Raw genomic sequence first — 22,484 nt, 5'->3', positions numbered from 1 at the left:
GTATAGTGTTCTTCAGAAGGATATCAAATTTTGACTGCATAGTTTTTTTCTTTTTGTTATATATTTCCCTAGAGCAAGCATGACCATCCTGTTACTGCCGATTGGCTCCTGTGCATCTCTTACAATTGACCATTTCTTCTAAAACCCATACACCACTTCTGATAGTAGCAAATACTTTGGCCAGTTTCTTTGCTGTTATCTTTCTTGGTGCCTCAGGTATAACTTCTCCTCCCTCTGCCTCAACTTCTTTACATTTTTTTTTCCAGTTCAGTCTTCCAGGTCATCACTGAAAAGCTCTCCAGCCTCAATGCCAACAAGGTCGTGAATATCCTCTTCATCAATGTCCAACTCTAGCTGTTCCCAAGTAGTAACGTCTTGTGTTTTTTACTATTTCATCCGCAGAAGAATTTTTGTTAAAGCCTTTGAATGTGTTCACACGTGTTTTCAAAACTGTCTTTCAAAAGCCATTTATTCATTGCTGTGTGACTTCTTCCCATGCTGCAGTGATATTCTGGACAGCATTTAGGGTGTTAAAACCTTCCTAAAACTCAGAGCGTACAGCCAGATTCAGTCACTTCAACAGCCTGCACAAACATTTGGCATAAATAGTATGCTTTGAACGCAGCTATTGTGCCTTGGTCCGTTGGTTGAATCAGTGTAGTTGTGTATGTGTGGTGCCAAATACACAACTTTCACAGCGGCATGCATGTCCACAGTATGCTGTGGAGTATTGTCTAAGATCAGAAGAATCTTGAATGAGATGTTGTTTTGCCTACAATATTCGCTTGCCTGTGGAATAAAACTGTTCAAAACCAGTCTTCAAACAATGCAGATGTCACCAGGCTTTCTTGTTATAGAGCTAATAAAGGGAAATGCATACTTGCTCACATTTGTGAATGCTCTAAGATTCCCCGTGGTAGATTAGGAAAGTCTTTTATTTGAACCTTGCAATACTTCCATCCCAAAGCAGCATTACACAGTTCTTGAATGCCTTGATTCTGACATTGTTTGGACTTTTGATGACTGTATGTAGTCTCCAGCATATGCTTCTGGAACAAGATTGTTTTATTGACGTTAAATATTTGTTCCAGCAAATATTTCTAATTCACAATTACCCTCTGCAGCCCTTTCTTAAGAGCTTCAGCACCTTCAGTATCAGCACTTGCTGCCTCACTACTGACCTTCATGTTATAAAAATTACAGTAACTTACGAAGCATTGAAACTGCCCATGCCTTGCTATAAGCATTTTGTGTACATGAGGTCGCTGGAATTCTCTTTTAGTATATTGAAAAAACATCTTGCCTTAGTCTCGACCATTAGTAGAATAAGTGATGTGGACTTCTGTAACTGACCTTCTGTCCACATGACAAGTAATTTTTTATATCATAAATCTGCTCAGCTCTTTTCTTCATGGTGATGATGGATTTAACCAATGCTGACAATTTCACATATTACTGATTTACTTCTTATCCTTTAAGATGGTCGAGACAGTGGATTGTGAAAGTCCTAACTCCCCTCGCACTGGTCACATTACTGGCTTGCTGCCTTTATGCCAGGCAATTACCTTGAGTTTCATCTCAAGAGTAATTGCCTTTCTTTTCTTCTCACCAGAAGCGGGAGACACAGATGGGCATTTTGTAGACATGATGGCATGTTAAAACACTAAACACTGTTTACCACCATGATCCTGTGGCTGACTGGGAGCTGTGACTTGCTACAGCATCATGGAAGAGTAATGCTAGCAAACGAGAAGATCAAAATCTGAAGTATAGGTTCTAGTGAATGCATATCACATTTGCATCATGATAAAGTAATGCTACCACAGGAAAGATCAAAATTCAAAATGTCGTTTCTAGTGAATACGTATCACTTTTTCATCATGATAATGTAAAAAAGTCAAGTCAAAACATTATAAGTTGGGGACCATCTGTAGTCTGTTTTATAAAACCTTTATAAAATTTATTTCTCTCCATTGACCTTGTTAATGTTACAAGAATGTTACCTGAATTCCACTCACACCCATCTAACCTCTAACCAGATCAAGAAATAGAACAACCCTGGATCACATAAACTCCTCTTAGGCCGTGACCTGCTACTCCCTCTTCCCAGAGGTAAGCACAGTTCTTGCTTCTCCTGCTCCAGGTTAATGATGCTGGTTTATAAATGGTGTATTAGGTTATAATGTGGTATCCACTTATCATACCTAGTGTTTTTCCCTAATGACATGACTGTGTACTTTATTATGTGGTTGTATATAACAAAGTTTAACTCATTTCTGAGGGTGTTTTGTTTCCCATTGTATAGACATAACATGATTTGTTGATCCATTTCTTATGACAGACATGTGGGTGGCTACCAGTTTGGGGCTTGTCATAGGTCGTGTTTCCTAGAAGCATAACTTAAGACAGGAATTCTTGTGCAAGTGATTCATTGAGAAGCCGTTTTTAGAAGAAACCAGTAATGAGGTGAAGGAAGTAGGATGGGGAAAGTTCTGTGGCTAGGGGAGAAGCTAACAGTGAATGTGGGTTCAGGTAAAGTCCAGCCCCAGTCTGATTCCTTAGGAAGCTCTGGAGCATTAATTCCACCACGGAATCTGGTCTGCCTTAAGGAAAGAGAGTGAGGCTTTTGCATTCTCCAGGAGTCAGTCCGGGCTCCAGGCCACCCAAGGTGGTGCGTATGAATTTACCTCTTAGGAACTTTTGGGGAAGGCTGTCCCAATTGCTCAGGGCAGTGCTCTGAGAAGGTTGCAGGTACAAGCCATCGACAGTGGCCACTGCAACAGGAAAGCAGATGACACTGGGGGGCACTTTTAACAGTGTCGGCTTCAGCTGATATGAAACATGCTGCTATTGGGGTCAGGACTAGTGTGAGGCAAGGGAGGCACCTAGGGAACAAAATTGAAAGAACCAATCATCCTCAAGGCTCTGCAAAGTGCAGGATCAGCACTTGTATGATCCTGAGAATGACAGGCTATTTCAATTGTGCACCCTAGGTGCCTGGCTGACCTCACCCTAGTCCAGGACTTGCTGCTATGAACACTTTGTACTTCTTTAGTGCATATATGCCTATGCATCTGCTGGATATAGACTTAGGAGCGGAATTGCTAAGCCATGGAATATGTGGGTATGTTTATGTCCACCTTTTAGTAGATATGGCCTAATAGTTTTTCAAAAATGGTTGTATCCATTTTCACACTCACTAACAGAGTATTGAATTCCAGTGCTACACATTCTTCGTATTTTCCGTTTTTCTAATTTTAGTAATTCTGGTCAGATATATTGTAATCTCAGTGGGTTTAATTTGTATTTTCCTGATTACTAGTGACATTAAACACATTTTCATATTCATTAATTATGCATTGCTTAGTGCTTTTGTTTTTTATTTGTCCAATTGTGTTTGTTGTCTGGTTTTTATTGATTTATATGGGGGGGAGAGAGAGAGAGAGAGAGAGAGAGAGAGAGAGAGAGAGAGAGAAAATAAGAGAGTATTATCCTGGATACAAATTCTTTGTAGATAATATTTATTGAAAATATCTTGTTCCCACCCTGTGGCTTTCTATTTACTCATTTAATGGCATCTTTTGATGAACAGAAGTTCCTAATTTTAACATAGTCCAACTCTTAGCAATCTTTTTTATAAATTTTGCTTATTTTTGTGTTCTGTATAAGAAACTGTCGCTACTCCAAGGTTATGTATATTTTACTTTATCTTCTAGAAGTTTTATAGTTTATATTTTAATAAATTTTTATTTTAAGGTAGCTTTAGATTTCCAGACAAGCTGTAAAGATAATGCAGAAAGTTCTCATGTATTCTTCACTCAGTTTCCCCTATGGTTAGCATCTTACATTACTGTGGCACATTTCCCACAACTAGTGAATGAATACTGATGCATTATTATCAACTAAAGTCCTTACTTTATTGAGATTTTCTTAGTTTTTTTCCAATATCTTTTTTTTTTTAAATTTTTGAGACAATGTCTCGCTCCATCACCTAGGCTGGAGTGCAGTGGCACGGTCTCAGCTCACTGCAATCTCTGCTTCCCTGATTCAAGTGATTCTCCTGCCTCAGCCTCCTGAGTAGCTGGGATTACAGACACCTGCCACCATGCCCGGCTAATTTTTGTATTTTAGTAGAGATGGAGTCTCACCATGTTGGCCAGGCTGGTTCCAAATCCAATATCTTTTATCTGTTTCAGAATCCCACTCAGGATACCACATTATGTTTAGTCATCATGTCTGCTTAGACACCTATGGCTGTGATAATTCCTTAGATTTCTTTTTCTGTTTTTTATGACTTTGACAGTTTTGAAGAGTTTTAATCAAATGTTTATAGAATGTCCCTCAATTTGGATCTGTCTGATGTTCTCTCCTGCTTAGACTAGGGAAATGGGGTTTTGAGAGAAAGACCCAGAAGTATGTCTTTCTCCCAAAAGAGACCAAAACATGGTCTCAAGGATACATGCTATCAACATGACTTGTCACTGATGATGTTAATTCTGATCCCCTGGCTAAAGTCATGCTGCCAGTTTTTTCCACTGTGGCGTCACTATCCTCTCCTCCTTTTCTACACTGTACTCTGGGGCAAGTTCTTAAGCATAGTTTGGAACTTAAGGTTCTAGGTTCTACCTCCTTGAGAGCAGAGAAGATACATAAATTATTTGAAATTCTTCTGTATGGTGGATTTGTCTCTTTCTCCTCCTCCATTTATTTATTTATTCAGTCATTTATTTACATTGATATGGATTCATGGATATTTATTTTAGACTTTGAGTTATTTATTGTTTTGATCAAGTTGTTTCAGTTTTGACCAATGACTCTGTTGGCTCATGTGTCTTTACAATATGACCCAATCTTTCTTTTTTTATTACTTCTTTACTTTCTAGCACCTCAAGATTCTTCAGATCAGTTTTGCATCTTCCATGCCCCCATCCCAGAATCAGCCATTTCTCTAAGAAGCCCTGATTCCCTTTATTGGAGAATGGTATTAGAAACCAAGATCTGAGTGTTAGGGGTGCTTGTTATACTGGGGCAGGTGTCATTGTTTCTAGGCCTTCTCAGAGGACTGTTAGAGAAAAATTATTTAATGATATGTATTAAAGCATGATAAGGAAGATTTTATTCAAGGCCATCACAGGTTATGTAGGGGCTGCTGCAACACATCTTCCAGTGGAGGAGAGGGATTGGATTCGACTCTGAGCAAGTGGGAAATGATAGCCAAGGAGCAGTATGGGAATCAGTGAGTGAGAAATTACCAAGAGAAAACATCAGGGTAAAGGGAATTCTGGCTCAACTGACCCAAAAGGATTATTGCTGAAGACAGGCCAGAGTCATCAGACATCGCCTGGGGGTGGGGGAGGATGAGGAACTTGATTAGCTATCAAGGATGAGGGCTTCTCACTAAACTGAGTTAGCAGGTGTATTGGTCCATTTTCATACTACTATAAAGAACTGCCTGACACTGGGTAATTTATACAGAAAAGAGGTTTAATTGACTCACAGTTCAGCATGGCTGAGAAAGCCTCAGGAAACTTACAATCATGGTAGAATGCAAAGGAGAAGCAAGGCACCCTCTTTACAAGGCAGCAGGAAGGAGAATGAATGCAGGAGTAACTACCAAACACTTATAAAACTTTGAGATCTCTTGAGAACTCACACACTATCACAAGAACAGCATGGGGGAAACTGCTGCCATGATCCAATTACCTCCACTTGGTCTCTCTCTTGATACGTGGGGATTACAGAGATTATGGAGATTATAATTCAAGATGAGATTTTGGGTGGGAACACAGCCAGACCATATCAGCAGGGTTCTTTGTTAAAACTGGAATTTGCAAGGAAGTGCACAGATGGTGCTAGCAAAAGATTCAGAAGCCTAACTAAAGTTTGTCCAAGCAAATAATCTTTGTCAGGACAGAGCTAAGAAATATATGTATGTGCCTTCAAACCATTTATACATGTATCATAGACATCTGTAATTATTTTTATGCCATCCAGTAGTATCTATATTAAGCTAAACATTAGTTCATACCGATGGTTCCAACTTTAATTCAATATCAGATGGATCATTCTAGTCTTTCTGCCTGTCTATAACCTCCCAATTCAACAGTGAAAAATCTGCTTTCCACCATCTATTTACATATTGTTTAATCACTGTATGCATTCACAGTGGGTTTCAGAATTTTTTTTTTGAGACTGTTAGATATGAGTTCTAAATTTCTCTTCAAATAATCAATATGTCAGTATGTTCAATTCTTTGCCTTCTACTTTTAAATTTAACTTCCTCATAAAGCAACCTTTTCTGATTACCTGCTCCACCCTGACTCATTCCGATTACCTGCTCATTCTCCACCCTGACTCATTACGGTTTCCTGCTCATTCTCCACCCTGACTCATTACGGTTTCCTGCTTTGCCATAACCATTTTTCCCACCAAACCACTCACCCCGTCGCTCTTTAAATTAGCCAGTTGGAATTAGTTTCACCTGTGTGGTGTAACCCTAGCCAATAGGGGAAGACACAGCAGCAGGGGCCACATGTGTCAGGAATAAGACCCCCTTTTCCTCCCTTGTCCAGGTGTGCACTCACCATTGCCCCATCTGTGAGGTCACACTCCTCTATAGAAGTAAACTGCCTTGCGGAGAAGAAAAAAAGAAAATTTTATATTCGAATGCTATTTCTTTTGCGAAACCAAAACTTTATTTATAGCAAGACAGAGTCTTGCTCTGTCACCAGGGTGGAATGCAGTGGCAGGATCTTGGCTCACTGCAACATCCACCTCCCAGGTTCAAGCGATTCTTTTGCCTCCGCCTCCCGAGTAAGTGGGATTACAGGTACCCGCCACTACGCCCCACTAATTTTTGTATTTTAGTAGAGATGGGGTTTCATCATGTTGCCCATGCTGGTCTTCAACTTCTGGGCTCGAGTTATCTGCCCACCTCGGCTTCCTAAGGTGCTGGGATTATAGGTCTTAGCCACTGTGCCTAGCCTTCAATGTTGTTTTAATCTGTGTTTCCATAAAGATAATTAATGTTGAACATCTTTTAATATCCTTATTTGCCATCAGTATATATTCTTTATTGAGGCATGTCAATCAAGGAAGATGACCAAGGCAAGACTCAATCATTTTAGATTTATTTGCCAAAGATAAGGACATGCATCCTGGAGACAGGTCTATGCCTTTTTTTGAAGACGATTTTGAGGGCTTCACATTTAAAGAGGGAAGGGCAGGATATTGAGAAATACACAATTTTCATGTGAGGTCATTCATGCCTTTGCCTCAGTGAATCTGCATTTTTACATAAAATAACATAGACAATAGGGCAGAGGAAACAATCAGATATGCATTTGTCTAAGGTGGGCAGAGGAATGACTTTGAGTGCTGCCCTATGTCCCAGCACCTGTGAAGATAAGCTATCAATTTAGATTGCCATGGTGAGTTTTAAGAGAAACACTTTAGGGTAAAGATCTTGGGGCCCACAAGGAATTTCCTTGCGTGCAAAATATTAGGGAGGCATATAGCTTTTCATCTTTGTAGCCACCTTGTTTAGGAACCAAAATGAGAGGCAGGTTGGCATGACCCAGTTTGCAGGTTGACTTTTCCCTTTGGCTTAGTGAATTTGTGATCTGAATATTTACTTTCCTTTCACTGGTGTCTGTTGAGACATTTTGCCTGTTTTAACTTGGGCGGTTTATTTCTTTACTGTTGTATTTTAAGTCTTCTTTGGACATTCTTCATATAAGTCTTTTATCAGATATGTGATTTTCAATATTTTATCCCAGTATCTTTTCATTCTCTTAACAATGTCTTCACAGAGTAAAATTTTAATGAATTGCAACTTATCAATTTGCTTCTCTTACTAATAACACGTCAACTTTTCAATGGCCTGTACTTTTTGTATTGTATAAAAGACTCTGTAATAAATATGCATCCACAAAAAATAAAATAAAAACTCATCACCAAACCTAAGGTCATGCAGATTTTCTCCATGTCTTCTTCTAGAAGCTTTCTAACTTTGCATTTTACATTTAGTTCCATGATCCATTCTAGCTAATTAGAACCTCATGGAATTGATTTTTTTTTTTTTGTAGGGGACAAAATAGGGGTCAAAATTCTTTTTTTTTTTCTCCATATGAATTTTAGTTGACATAGCACTATTTGTTGAAAAGATTGTCCATTACTCCCTAGTCTGCAGTGTCACCTTTGTCATAAATAAAGTGTCCTTATTTGGCTCTATTTCTGGACTTTATTCTGGTCCATTGGTATATTTGTCTGGCCTTGTACCAAGGCCATACTGTCTTAATTAGTGCAACTTTATAAGAAGTACTTATACTGGTTAGTGTAAATTCTCCAACTTTCTTTTTTTTTTAAGATTGTCTTGGCTATTTTCTTTTGACTATTTGTATTTCCATATGAATTTGAGAACAAGCTTGAAATTTCCCTAAAGAACCTGGGAACCCTGGTTAAGATGGTATCAAATTTATAAATTGTGGATAATACAATATGAAATTTTAATAATGTTATAACAACTCTTTCCAGGCATGAACATGATATATTCTGTCATTTATTTGAGTCTTCTGTAATTCTCCTCAATAGTCTTTTATAATTTTTTTCGGTTGCAGAGTTCTTGAATACCTTTAATTAAATTTATATTTATGTATTTGGAGTTTTTTAGTTACTATTGTGAAAGGAAAATATCTTGAGGCCCCCAAAACACTAAGCTAATGGGAAAAGTCAAACTGGGAACTGCTTAGGGCAAACCTGCCTCCCATTGTGCTCAAAGTCATCCAAAGTCTGCCCAATGAAATAAATATATATCTGATTGCCTCCTTTGGAGAGGCTAATCAGGAACTCAAAAGAATGCAACCATTTGTCTCTCATCTACCTATGACCTGGAAGCCCCCTCCCCACTTGGAGCTGTCCCGCCTTTCCAGACTGAACCAATGTTCGTCTTACATATTTTGATTGATCCCTCATGTCTCCGTAAAGTGTACAAAACAAAACTGTGTTCAGACCACCTTGGGCACATGTTGGCAGGACCTCCTGAAGCTGTGTCATGGGTGTCAGTCCTTAACTTTGGCAAAATAAACTTTCTAAATTAACTGAGATTTGTCTCATATTTTCAGGGTTCACACTATATATGTGTATGTGTGTGTACATATATTTATTTATTTTATTTTATTTTATTTTTATTTATTTATTTTGAGATGGAGTCTCTCTCTGTCACCCAGTCTGGAGTGCAGTCGTGTGATCTCGGCACACTGCAAGCTCTGCCTCCTGGGTTCACACCATTCTCCTGTCTCAGCCTCCCGAGTAGCTGGGACACAGTTGCCTGCCACCATGCCTGGTATTTTTTTTTTTTTTTTTTTTTTTTTGTATTTTAGTAGAGACAGGGTTTCACCGTGTTAGTCAGGATGATCTTGATCTCCTGACCTCGTGACCTGCCCACCTCAGCCTCCCAAAGTGCTGGGATTACAGGCATGAGCCACTGCTCCTGGCCATATATATTTAATTTTTATTGCTCATTCCTGGTACGTATAAATACAATTGGCTTTTTAAAAGTATCTATTTGTATCTAGTGATTAATTATAATAGTTTTCTGCATTTTTTCTTTGGCTACTGGGCTGAATATCTTCTGGGTACCTCTCTAAATATGCATTAATGGTCTTCTACTCTTCTCTGCTCTAATGATTAATGATCAAAGGCTCCAATGGCTTTTGCTCCCTACTGAGCTTGGTCAATGGGAGTTTCATTGGAGAGAGTTGATGGGGAGGGAGGAGAGTGCAGCCACGGTGTTTATTCCTGTTTCTACCCCTGTGGGATTGCCACTGCTAGCTGTATCTTTCAACAGATGATCATAGCCACTCTCAAAACGGCTGATTCCAAAGGGATCACTCTCCTAATTTCTAAGACTCTTTGTTCCCTTGGGTTTAGAGGTGATGAAAACTGTAGTGCCTGCTGGCCCTGGGTTTCTTCACTATTCCTTGTGGTTCCACTACATTCTGCCTGCAATTTTCTAATTGTCCTCTTGTAAGTAAATTCTGTTTGAACTATCCCAATTTGCATACGCTATCTGTTACTGTTGAGATCTTAACTGAAACAGGTAGAGACTTGTAAAACAGTGGAGCTCATATTGCATGAATGAGAATCAAAAAGTTTGTAAGTATGTTCTTAGGAGAGTCACAACTGCCTCATTTCTACTTTTGCCCCTTAGATCCTACCTCCTTCTATTCTAGCACTGGGAGAAATGGCACCAAACATTGGCTGCTGGTTCAGAATATATACCACATATGCAAGATAGCCCTCATGCTTACAAGATACTGGGGGTAAGGGTTTCAAGATGTGTATTTTGAAGAGGTACAATTTCGTCCGTTACAGAAGATAAAATCATGTATTTTCTTTATTCTCAGTTGATCTAATAAATAATTGTTTGCTCAAAATTATAATAATATCACTATATTGGGGGTTATAGCTTATGGATAAATGAAATAAAAGACAATGTGTAATAAGAGAAAAGAAAAGGGAAGGAAAAATCAAGAATACTCTGTTTTAAGGTACCTACACAACCTGTGAAGTGGTTGTAGTGAAAGTAGATGGATTAATTGTAAATGTATACTACAAACTCTAGGATAACTGCTAATTTTTTTAAAAAAATGTATAGTAAGATAGAGAGAAAATGGAGGTATATAAAATGATAGGACCAGAGAATGCAGAAAAAAGGGATTTTTTTTTTTTTTTTTTTTTGAGACAGAGTTTTGGTCTTGTTGCCCAAGCTGGAGTGCAATGGCACGACCTCAGCTCACTGCAACCTCTGCCTCCTAGGTTCAAGTGATTCTTCTGCCTCAGCATCCCAAGTAGCTGAGACTACAGCTGCATGCCACCATGCCTGACAAATTTTTGTATTTTTAGTAGAGGCAGGGTTTTACCATATTGGTCAGGCTGGTCTCAAACTCCTGACCTCATGATCTGCCTGCCTTAGCCTCCCAAAGTACTGGGATAACAAGCATGAGCTAAGAGGAATATTTTTTAAAAAAACAAAGAGAGGATAATGTATGGAAAATTACAAATATGGTATAAATTAATCCAACTATATTAATAATCACTTTAAATACACCAATTAAAAAACAGGCTGTCAGAGTAGATAAAACACAGCACCCAACTATATATCGTCTAAAAGAAAACCATCTTAAATGTAAAGGTACAAATATGTTAAAAGCAAAAGGATGAAGAAAGATATACCATGATAACACTAATGAAAAGAAAGCTGAAGTAGTTACAATAATTTAAATCAAAGCCAAATTCAGAGCAAGGAAAATTATGTGATAAAGAGAGGCTTTACATAATAATAAAGGGGCCAATTCTCTAAGAAGGTGTAATAATCCTTAGTAAGTATATGCCTACCTGAGGCAAAAACTGATAGAACTGTAAGGAATAATAGACAAATGAACAATTACCTCTGGGAACTTCCATACCCCTCTTCTAGTAAATGACAGATCCAGCGGGCAGAACATTCTAACAGCATAGTTGATCAACTGGATTTAATTGACATTTATGGAATACTTCATCCAGCAATACCAGAATACACATTCTTCTCTAGCTCACATGGAATATCCACCAAGACAGACTACATTCTGAACTGTAAAACATATCTTCACAAATTAAAAATAATAGAAATCATACAAAATATGCTGTCAGAGCACAATGGAACTAAACTAGAAATCAGTAACTGAAAGATAGCTGAAAAATCCCCAAATATTTAGGACAACACACTTCTAAATAACCAATGGGTCAAAGAAGTCCCAAGAATAATGTAAAAATATTTCAAACTAAATGAAAATTAAAAATGCAACTTATTAAAATTTGTGGGGTATAGCAAAAGCAGTGTGTGGGGAAAAATTTATACCATCGAATGTATATTAATCTGTTTGAACTGCCATAACAAAAGACCACAGTTAGAGTGACTAAAACAATTTTTTGTCTTTTAGTCCTAGAGGCTAGAAGTCCAAGATTAAGGTGTCATCAGGGTCTCTTTCTAGTGAGGCCTTGCTTCCAGTCTTGTAGATGACTGCCTTCTTGCTGTGTAATCAAATGGTCTTTTTCCTGTGGTCTAATCTAATAGGACTGGTATTCTTATAAGAATATCTTTATGATGTCATTTAATCTTTATGGCCTTCTCATAGACCCTAACTCCAAATATGGCAACATTGGGAGTTAAGGCTTCAAAATACGAATTTTGGGAGGAACACAGTTCAATTCATAACACATATTAGAAAAAGAAGAAAGATCTCAAATCAATAATCTAAACTTCCATTATGGGAAACTAGAAAAAGAAGAGTAATTCACATCCAAATAAGCAGAATAAAAAAAAATTAAATCACAGTTAAAATTGGTAAAATTGAAAATATAAAAAAAAGAAAAATAATTAAACCAAAAGAGTAGTAAATTAATAAGCCACTATCCAGCCTAACCAAGAAAAAAAAACAAAGCCACAAATTATTTATATTATAAACAAAGAGCAGCCACCACGATTGATCTCATGGACACTGAAATAATAATAAAGAAATATTATGAACAATTTTGTGCCTACAAATTATATCTTAGATTAAATGGGCCAATTTATTAAAAGAAACAATCTACCAAAACTTAACACAAGAAGAAATACATGATATGAATTCATCTGTATCTATTGGAGACATTGAATCATTAATTAAGAATCTTCTGGCTGGGTGCGGTGGCTCATGCCTGTAATCCTAACACTGGGAGGCCAAGGTGGGCGGATCATGAGATCAGGAGATCGAGACCATCCTGGCTAACACGGTGAAATGCTTTCTTTGCTAAAACAAATACCAAAAAAAAAAAAAAAATTGCCAGGCGTGCTGGTGGGCACCTGTAGTCCCAGCTACTTGGGAGGCTGAAGCAGAAGAATGGCGTGAAACTGGGAGGCGGAGTTTGCAGTGAGCAGAGATTGCGCCACTGCACTCCAGCCTGGGTGACAGAGTGCGACTCTGTCTCAAAGAATCTTCCAAAACAGAAAGCATCAGGCCCATGTAGTTTTACTGTTAAATTTTATCATATATTTAAGGAAGAAATTATACCAATTTCTACAACTTGTTTCAGAAATTAGAAGCAGGGGGAACACTTTCTAACTTTCTTTCTGGAGCCAGATTACCCAAATGTCAAAACCAAAGACATGACAAAGAAAAGCAAAACAAAAGAAAACTACAGACTAATATGTATCATGAACATAGATTCAAAAATCCACAAACAATCTTAGAAAACAAAACTAAATGTATAAAAAGAATTATACACCACAACCAAGAGGGATTTATTCCAGGTATGCAAGGCAAGTTCAATATTTGCAAGTCAATTAATGTAATCCATCACATCAATTGACTAAAGAAGAAAAACCATATGATTTTATCAATTGATATAGAAAAAACATTTGAAAAAAATTCAACATGCAAACTAGAAATGAAAGGGAACTTCTTCAACTTGATAAATAACATCTACAAAAGACCTACAGTTAATATAATACTTAATGGTGAAAAACTAGAAACTTTCCCATTAGGATTAGGAACAAGGTAATAGCATCCTGTCTGATCATTTCTATTCAACATTGTACTGGAATTTCTAGCTAATGTAATAAGACAAGAAAAGGAAATAAAATGTACATTGGTTGGGAAGGAACAAATAAAACTATCTTTGCTCACAGATGACATGATTGTCTATGTAAAATAATCCCAAGGAATTCAAAACAACAATAAACATTCCTGGAACTAACAACTGAATTCAACAGAATACAAGCTGCTTTTCTATATACTAGGAATGGGCAAATGAAATTTGAAAGTAAAACACACACATCCTTCAGAACCTAAAGAAGGAACCAGATTTCAACTTGGAAGGTAAATGAAATTAATCTGGCTAGGACTAATGAATCACAAAGAGTGGAGAATGGTAATATCCATATTTTGAGACTTTAACTCCTCTATGAGATCAAAGGAAGAGAGATCTATTTTGTTCAAAATTTAAATTTTATGTGACACACAATCTGGTGTAACGGGTCTGGTAAATTTGCTTAGATAATCAAATTCAGGTTTTACTTGAGACCCAGAATAGTAGATAAAATCTTGGTATTCTGTGTAAGTTATTGCAATACTCTGATGTATTTAAGGGAATGTAGTGTATAAAATGAATGAAATATTTTCAAGGCCCTTGAGGGGCTGGGGAAGGAAATCATGAAACTGTATGCATTGGATCTAAATTGTACAGGAAAGACCCATCTTCAAGGTTATTAAGTTGGCCAGCTATTGTAATCACCCAACAGATTCTTTTGCCCACTGTACAAAAAAGCCAATACATTGAGACCATGGTGTTGCAGTAGAGAAAGAGTTTAATTACCGCAGTGTTAGCCAAGCAGGAGGATGAGAGATGTTTCTGAAATCCACTTCCCTGAGAATTCAGAGGCTTTATTTTTTTCAAAGACAGTTTGGTGGGTAGAGGGCTAATGAACAGGGAATACTGCTTGGTTGGGTTAGGTATGAAATCATAGGGGGTCAAAAATAATCTTTGTGTACTGAGTCAGCTTCTGAATGGGGGCGATAGGACTGGTTGAGTCAGTTCCTTAGTGTGGGTCATAGGTCTGAGTGATTCCAGGCAGAGTCAGTCATCAGAATGCAAAAACCTGAAAAATATTTCAAAGACCAATCTTAGGTTTTACAATACTGATGTTATCTATAGGAGCAACTGGGGAAGTTACAAATCTTTGGCTTCTGGCTACATGACTCCTGAGCAGTAATGAATCATAGAAAAGCAAGCTAGGGGACAATGGCTGGTTATCATTTAGCTACACCTACATCTTAGAAGAATTCAGCCTCTTCCAATAATCTTAACCTTCTGGCCCTTCATTAGTTTTTACAAGGGTGGCTTTTTGTTCCTGAACAAAGAGAAGGTCAGTTTCAGGAAGGGGCTATTATCACTTATTTTGAGCTGGGCCATCCAGCTTCTCTTGCCCCCAGACATTGTTTCCACAGCCTTCGAACTCTGGAACTTACATCTTCAGCCTCAGACTGAATTACAGCATAGACTTCCCTGGTGCTCCAGCTTTTAGACAGCATGTTATGGGACTTCTTGGCCTCCATAATAGGATGAGTCATTTTTCCTATTAAATCTGTCTCTCTCTATATATCTATATCTATATACACGCATACATATTATATATATGTAGTCTATTATATATATAGACATTATACATATAGACAATTCTATTAGGGTCTCTAGAGAAACAGAACCAACAGGAGAATATATATATATATATATAGAGAGAGAGAGAGAGAGAGAGAGAGAGAAATATATATATATATTCTATATATATACACACACATATATATAAATGTATACATATTCTCCTGTTGGTTCTGTTTCTCTAGAGACCCTAATAGAATTGTCCAATTGTCCAATTGTCCAATTTATGGGAGATAAAAAGAGTCTCCATGAGATCAAAAGAAAAAGCAGTAAGACATATTAACCCCATTGATTTTGACCTTAGTGAAAATTCCTTTTTTGGTTTTCACTAGATTTACCCCTGTTTTGGTAAGTTGCAAAGAAATTTGTTTTTGCCTTTGGCTGAACTTGAACTAATATCTAAGAAGAGATAGAGCAAGTTTATTCAAGCCATAAGCTGCTACACATACATACATACACATATATACATAATGTTAATGCATTAAAGTTTTAAAATGCTTTAACTTATATGCTTTGGAAGTAAAGGAGTAAATACAAGGGCAACAAGGGAGCTAAGCTATGACACAAAGACATAAGAATGATACAATAGACTTTGGGAACTTGGGGGAAATGGTGGGACGGGGTGTTGGGTACAGTGTACACTGCTCGGGTGATGGGTGCACCAAAATCTCAGCAATTACCATTAAAGAACGTATTCATGTAACCAAAAACCACCTGCTCCCCAAAAACTTATTGAAATTAGAAAATGCAGTAATACAGGGTAACATTTTTTTGATGTTATGACTGTATACATATAGGCTGACAGTTCCTAATTGTCCATCTGTCCTTCCTTCCTTCCCTCTTTCCTTCTTTCTTCCCTCCTTCCTTCTTCCTTCTTTCCTTCCTTCTTCCCCTTCCTTCCTTCCTTCCTTCCCTCTTTCCTTCTTTCTTCCCTCCTTCCTTCTTCCTTCTTTCCTTCCTTCTTCCCCTCCCTTCCTTCCCTTCCTTCCTTCCTTCCTTCCTTCCCTCTTTCCTTCTTTCTTCCCTCCTTCCTTCTTCCTTCTTTCCTTCCTTCTTCCCCTCCCTTCCTTCCTTCCTTCCTTCCTTCCTTCCTTCCTTCCTTCCTTTCCTTCCTCCCTCCCTCCTCTCTCACTTCCTTCCTTCCTTCCTTCCTTCCTTCCTTCCTTCCCTTCCTTCCTTCCTTCCTTCCTTCCTTCCTTCCTTCCTTTCTAACTCAAACTGCTTACAGCCCAGAGGTAGAGATTTACTCCGGTCAGAACAAACCGGGAAGTGTCAGGCAGTAGTATAGGTTTTTCTCTGTACTAGAGGGTTGTCAATAGTAACTATCCTTGGCAGAGCACTACTATGCCAGCTATGAATTCTGGTACATATGCATAATGTGAAGATAAAAGTTAACTACAGTTTGAATTTGCTGTATATAGAAAACATCATTTGTAATAGGTCTAAAATTGTTCTTTTGTTTAAGAAAATGACTTACTGAATTCATTCAGCCATTCAAAGTGAACTAGACTGAGTGATGCTTAAAATGACATGTCATCCTACGAGAGAAATTTTCAATTCTTTGAGAACATTTGGAGAGAGGGCTGAGGGACCTAGAACTAGAAGAAAGAGAGAGGAAAGAAATCTTCAGAGACAAAGGAGGGGCCACAACAAATGATATGTGTAGCAGGAATTCATGGAAGGACATAGCCATGGAAGCTCTCTGATAGGGGAAAGTGTCTAAGAATTTCTAGAAACAAGGATGTCAGAAATTCCATTTGAACCATCCTCCATGGCAGATCCTGTAGAATATGTTACTCAATAGCCATTCCAACATTTTACTTTCTTCCTTCTCTTCCTCTGCTGCAGAGTCTGGGAAGAAGCAGATGCCTGCTGAGGATTTGGGAGAAAGTCTTTGCTTCCTAATTACAAAAGCTATTCTTGCTTTCTCTACTTCCTCTGTTTGTCATTCTTCCTTCCAGAATGGAATGGCTGGAACTATGTTTATCTTGTGAGCACAAGGAAAAGGCCAAAAGATGTCCACAAACTTTGGCCCTGCTATCACAGAAGCTATGCAAAGGAAGCTCAAACTATTTGGGAACTATTTAAGGAATCTCACAAGTTATAGGTGATTTAGGGATATTCTTGTGCTGTTACATTAAGATGTTCCTGCTTAATTTTTGCTCTTAAATACAAAAATTTTGTCAGCAGTAATTATAAATATAGATCATGATTTGCTTGACATGATGATCAAGAAAATGGTGTAAAATGGTACTTCATATGCATATTTCTAAAAATGTATGACAATATTCACAGCAGCTAATTGAAATCAATGAGCAAGGGATGATAATGGGAATATATTGCAAAATGTTCACTTTTATGTAAGCATTAAGTAAAATGCATATACTGTCTTACTTAGTGAGCTTGTCTATTATTCTTAATAGCCATGTGTACAGCATCTTAATTATTCCAACTCTGCCTTTTCCTATAGGGTCTTAAATTTCTCAGCCATAAAATTTTCTACGGTGGGTTCCTTTAGGAACTTGAATCTTCAGAGGAAATGCTAGGTCTGTGTCCCCAGGAGACTGATGTGGACTTGAGATGAGAGACAGTCAGAAGGGGTCAAATGAAAGCCAGGCTGCAAGGAGAATGACCTTGTGAGCCCCACCTTGTGACTGTCTCCACCTTCATCAGGCAGCTTGTTCTGCCAGTCAGAGGGAAGTAAGGGAATCAAGAATGACATTTATCCAAACAGGGTGAGCAGGTGAAGAGCCGGTGACCCCGGAACGCACACAGTGTAAAAAGCATGTGCCAGTCCCTCAGTTCATAGGCAGCCCATCTCTCATAAAGCCTGTCAAAGTATTACCAATTTCTAGGTGTCTCATGAAAATATTGACAGTTGTGCTTTATCATCTCTGCCCCCACCTTGACCCTCTCCCTGTTCATTGGTCCTGGCTGCCAGGTGCTGCTTTGAGTTCTTTGAATTCTAGCTAGGGTAACCAACTTCTCTACAGCTGTCTGAGACTTTTCTGGACATTTTTTGCACTGAAAATCCCTCATCTTAAGGAAATCCTCTGTCAAAGTCAAATTGGGAAGCTGGTCCTCTTAGTCCTGGAAAAGCTGCAGGTACATGAAGACCCTGCTGATGACACAAAGCTTAGCCTCAGGATTGTCTTGAAAACATTATGCCAAGATATGGGCAGCATTGCATATCCAGGCTCAGGTCTCTGGAGCTTTCTTGGAATCTGGCAGAATGGACAGCTACAGTTGACTTTCTTATTGCCAAAAGCCAATTTTATAATAAGTAATAAGGCTTATTATAATAAAACTGATTTAATATAACATAACAACAAAAGTTTATTACAAATGTTTTCTTACAAAAACTCAGAGGAAAGTAACCAAAAAAGTATTGGGTTAGCTAGAGAAGATATAATTTTAAAAGTGCTTAAAGATGATATCATAAAGTATTATAGCAATTTTTTCTAAAGTAAGGATATATCTTTGGAAATCACAAAAGGCAAGATTGAAAGTGAGGCCTATGTGTTTCAGCAGAAACTTAAATAAATGAATGAACTTTCTCAAGAAAATGAAGGGGACTTGCAGGAAAGTAAGTCTAGACCAAAGAGATAGTTCAGAGAATGCAGAGAAATTTGTCAAGTAGATAAAAGCATGAGTCTTGCCTCTGAAGAGCCAGACAGCTTCAGGGAAAAAGAAAAGCTACAGGTCTAGGAGAAGAAATGGAAAGATTCTTTGAATCTTTCAAATGTCAGCTGTTTATACTTGATATCAAAACTCCTAATAAGTGGTTGACAGTTAAGGCTGGTGAGACTGGTCAAAGAAACCCCAGTGAATTTAGAAAAGAAAATACAGATCGCAGGTGAAATTTCCCTGAAGCAGATATTAAATTTGAGCCTTTACAGATGATCTTCAAGACCTTAGTATTTCAAGATCAGCATCTGGCAGAGGCTTATGGGAATAAGGGAATCCTATGGGCTATCAGATCACTGAGGCTTCAGGTATGTTTAGCTGGGATGGCTCAGAGATCTCGTGTCCAAAGTGTGTCATATGGACCAGAAGCTACTTCCACAGTATTCAGATCTCAGGATGAAAATTCCTCCACCAAGGCAACCACATCCTAGAACAACTCTTCTTCCTCAAGCAAAAAAAGCAGAGTTTATCCTCTTGTTTCCAACTCTGGTTATCTCTTTCAGACCAACAGGGTACCGAAGTTTTTATGTGCTTCCTTTTAAAGGGGCAAATGGCCCAAGATCCTCAAAAATGATGTTAATGGGCTAGGCACAGTGGCTCATACTCATAATCCTAGAACTTTGGGAGGCTGATGCAGGAGGATTGCCTGAGCCCAGGAGTTGGAGACCAGCCTGGACAACATAGGGAGACCTTGTCTCTTTGAAAAATAAACAAAATTAGCCAGGTGTGGTGGTACACACCTATAGTCCTGGCTACTCAGGAGGCTGAGGTGGGAGGATCACTTGAGCCTGGGAAGTCAAGGCTGCAGAGAGGAGAGATTGTGCCACTGCCCTCTATCCTGGGTGATAGTGCAAGACCCTATCCAAAGAAATGATGTTAATAATACCTTTAATATCTTAGGTTCTCTTTATATGTCTCTCACACTTGAGAGTGGTGCAGCTGATCCGGGCTTCATTTCCCCATCTCATGAGCCAGTAGGAGGAACCAGGGAATCAGGCCCTGAGGATGGTTCTAGGAGAAGGACCTCCTTTCCTTCCCTCTTCCCTAGAAACTCATCTGAAGTCTTGATATTAGTTTGCTTTGGCTGCCATAACAAAATATCACAGATTTGGTGACTTAAGCAATATAAATTTATCTTCTCACACTTCTGGAGGTTGAAAGCTTAAATATCAACATGCCAGCAGGTTTGGTTTATGGTGAGGCCTCTCTTCCTGACCTGCAGACAACTATCTCTACGTTCTCACATGACCTTTTCTGTGTGTGTATGAGGGTGGGGGTGGGCTGGAGGAAGGGAGAGTAAGAGAGAGAGGAGAGATGTCTCATTTCTTTTTATTGTCTCATAAGGATACCAGTCCTATTGGATGGAGCCCCACTCTCCCACCCTAAGACCTCAGTTCATCTTACCTCCTAAAAGACCCTATCTCCAAATGCAGTCACATATGCAAATTTTAGGGTAAGGGGACAAAATGGAGTCTATAGTAGCCTCCATAGATTACTTTCTGCAGTCCAGGGGGCTTCCCTGAACTTCTCTATCTTCTAATAGCACTGAGGACACTCTAGTCACAGGGGAGTTTCCTTGTCATTCTTATCCAAACACTACATCTCCCCACATCCCTCGAGAAAAAGTGAATGTTCAGCAGGACTGAGTCCATCCTCCAGAGTACCTCCTTCTAAAGGTCTATAACCAGATAAATACTAAAGTCATTTTGAATTGCCTTCCGTTTAGTTAAACTACTAGTGTTTAAGAAATTGCACAATTATTCAAATTGTACCTTGATAGTATTATAATTCATAGAGTATATTTTATAAATAGATTATATTATATATATAAAGAATCCTACAAATTATTTTCATTTTGTAATTCTCTAGGTAGTACATGTATTATATTTGTATTGCATTTTGATATCATTAACCAGTCACTTATAACATAAAACACTCTACCAGGCATTTTGCATGAACACTTCAGCAATGAGACATATTTAAAATTTTAAATGCCACATTGGGTTGCCAAAGTTGTATTTAATATTGTTAAAAGGCAATTGTGGAAGGAGCTTAAAGTTTACCTAAATAAATTTGCATTGGCTAGAAGAATCAGTTCAATATATGAAAATCAATCAATGTAATACACCACATTAACAAAATGAATACAATAATACACAATCATTTCAGTTGATGCAGAAAAAGCATTTCATAATGCTCTTAATACAATTCAACATTCATGATAAAAGTACTTAACAAAACTAGGATTAGAAGAAACTACCTCAACATAATAAAAGCCATATATTAAAGAAATACCACATAGTTAACATCATACTTAACAGTGAAAGATTGAAAGATGTTCTTGTAAGATCTGGAATAAGGCAAGGGTACCTTCTCCGGCAACTTACATTCAACGTAGTATTGAAGTCCTTGCAGAGAAATTAGGTAATAAAATAAAATAAAATAATTTAAAATGTAAAGGAAGAAGTAAAATTCTCTTTATTCTCAGGTGGCATTATCTGTAGAAAACCCTAAACATTACACACACACACACACACACACACACACACACGTTAGAATCAATAAACAACTTAGGTAAAGTTGCAGAATGTCAATTTAACACACACAAATAAGTTGTTTTCTATACACTAGGAATATGCAGTATATACAAAAAAATTAAAATACAGTTCTATTAAAATAACATCAGAAAGAATAAATATTTTGGAATAAACTTAATCAGAGAGGTAAAAGATTTGTACACTGAAAACTACAAAGCATTGCTGAAAGAAATTCAAGAAGATATAAATTAATAGAAATACATTCTGTGTTCATGGATTGGAAGATTTGATATTATTATGATGCCAATACTACATGAAGTGATCTACAGGATCAATGCCATTTCTATCAAAATCCCAGTGGCATTTCTTTTGCAGAAATAGAAAAATCTATTTTGGGAAAAAAAGAGGCTGGGTGCAGTGGATCACACCACCTGTAATCCCAGCACTTTGTGAGACCAAGGTGGGCGAATCACTTGAGGTCAGGAGTTCAAGACCAGCCAGGCCAACATAATGAAACCCCATCTCTAATAAAAAAAAAAAAAAAATTACTCAGGCATGATGGTGTGTGCCTGTAATCTTAGCTATTCAGGAGGCTGAGGCAGGAGAATCACTTGAGCCCAGGAGGTGGAGGCTGGAGTGAGGTGAGATCATGTCCTACACTCCAGCCTGGGAGACTGAGTGAGACTTTGTCTCAAAAAGGAAAAAAAGAAAAAAGAAAAAAGAAAAAAAAATTGATAGTTTTACACTTCTTGATTTCAAAACTTAACTACAAAGCCATGGTAATCAAAACCATGTGGCATTGGCATAAAAAACAGTTATATAGAACAATGGAATAGAATAGGGACTTCATAAATAAACCATTGCATATATGGTCCAGTAATTTTTTAAAGTGGTTCAAAGATTACTTAATGAGGAAAGAACAGTCTTTTCAATGAATGGTGTTAGGAAAACTGAGTATACACATGGAAAAAAAAAAGTTGGGCCTTTGCCATATACTATATTCAAAAATTAACTCAAAATAGA

Source organism: Rhinopithecus bieti, unplaced genomic scaffold (genome assembly GCF_001698545.2).
Source record: "Rhinopithecus bieti isolate Rb0 unplaced genomic scaffold, ASM169854v2 scaffold_7212, whole genome shotgun sequence".
NCBI classification, from domain to species: Eukaryota; Metazoa; Chordata; class Mammalia; order Primates; family Cercopithecidae; genus Rhinopithecus; species Rhinopithecus bieti.
Note: the sequence above shows the minus strand (reverse complement) of the source record.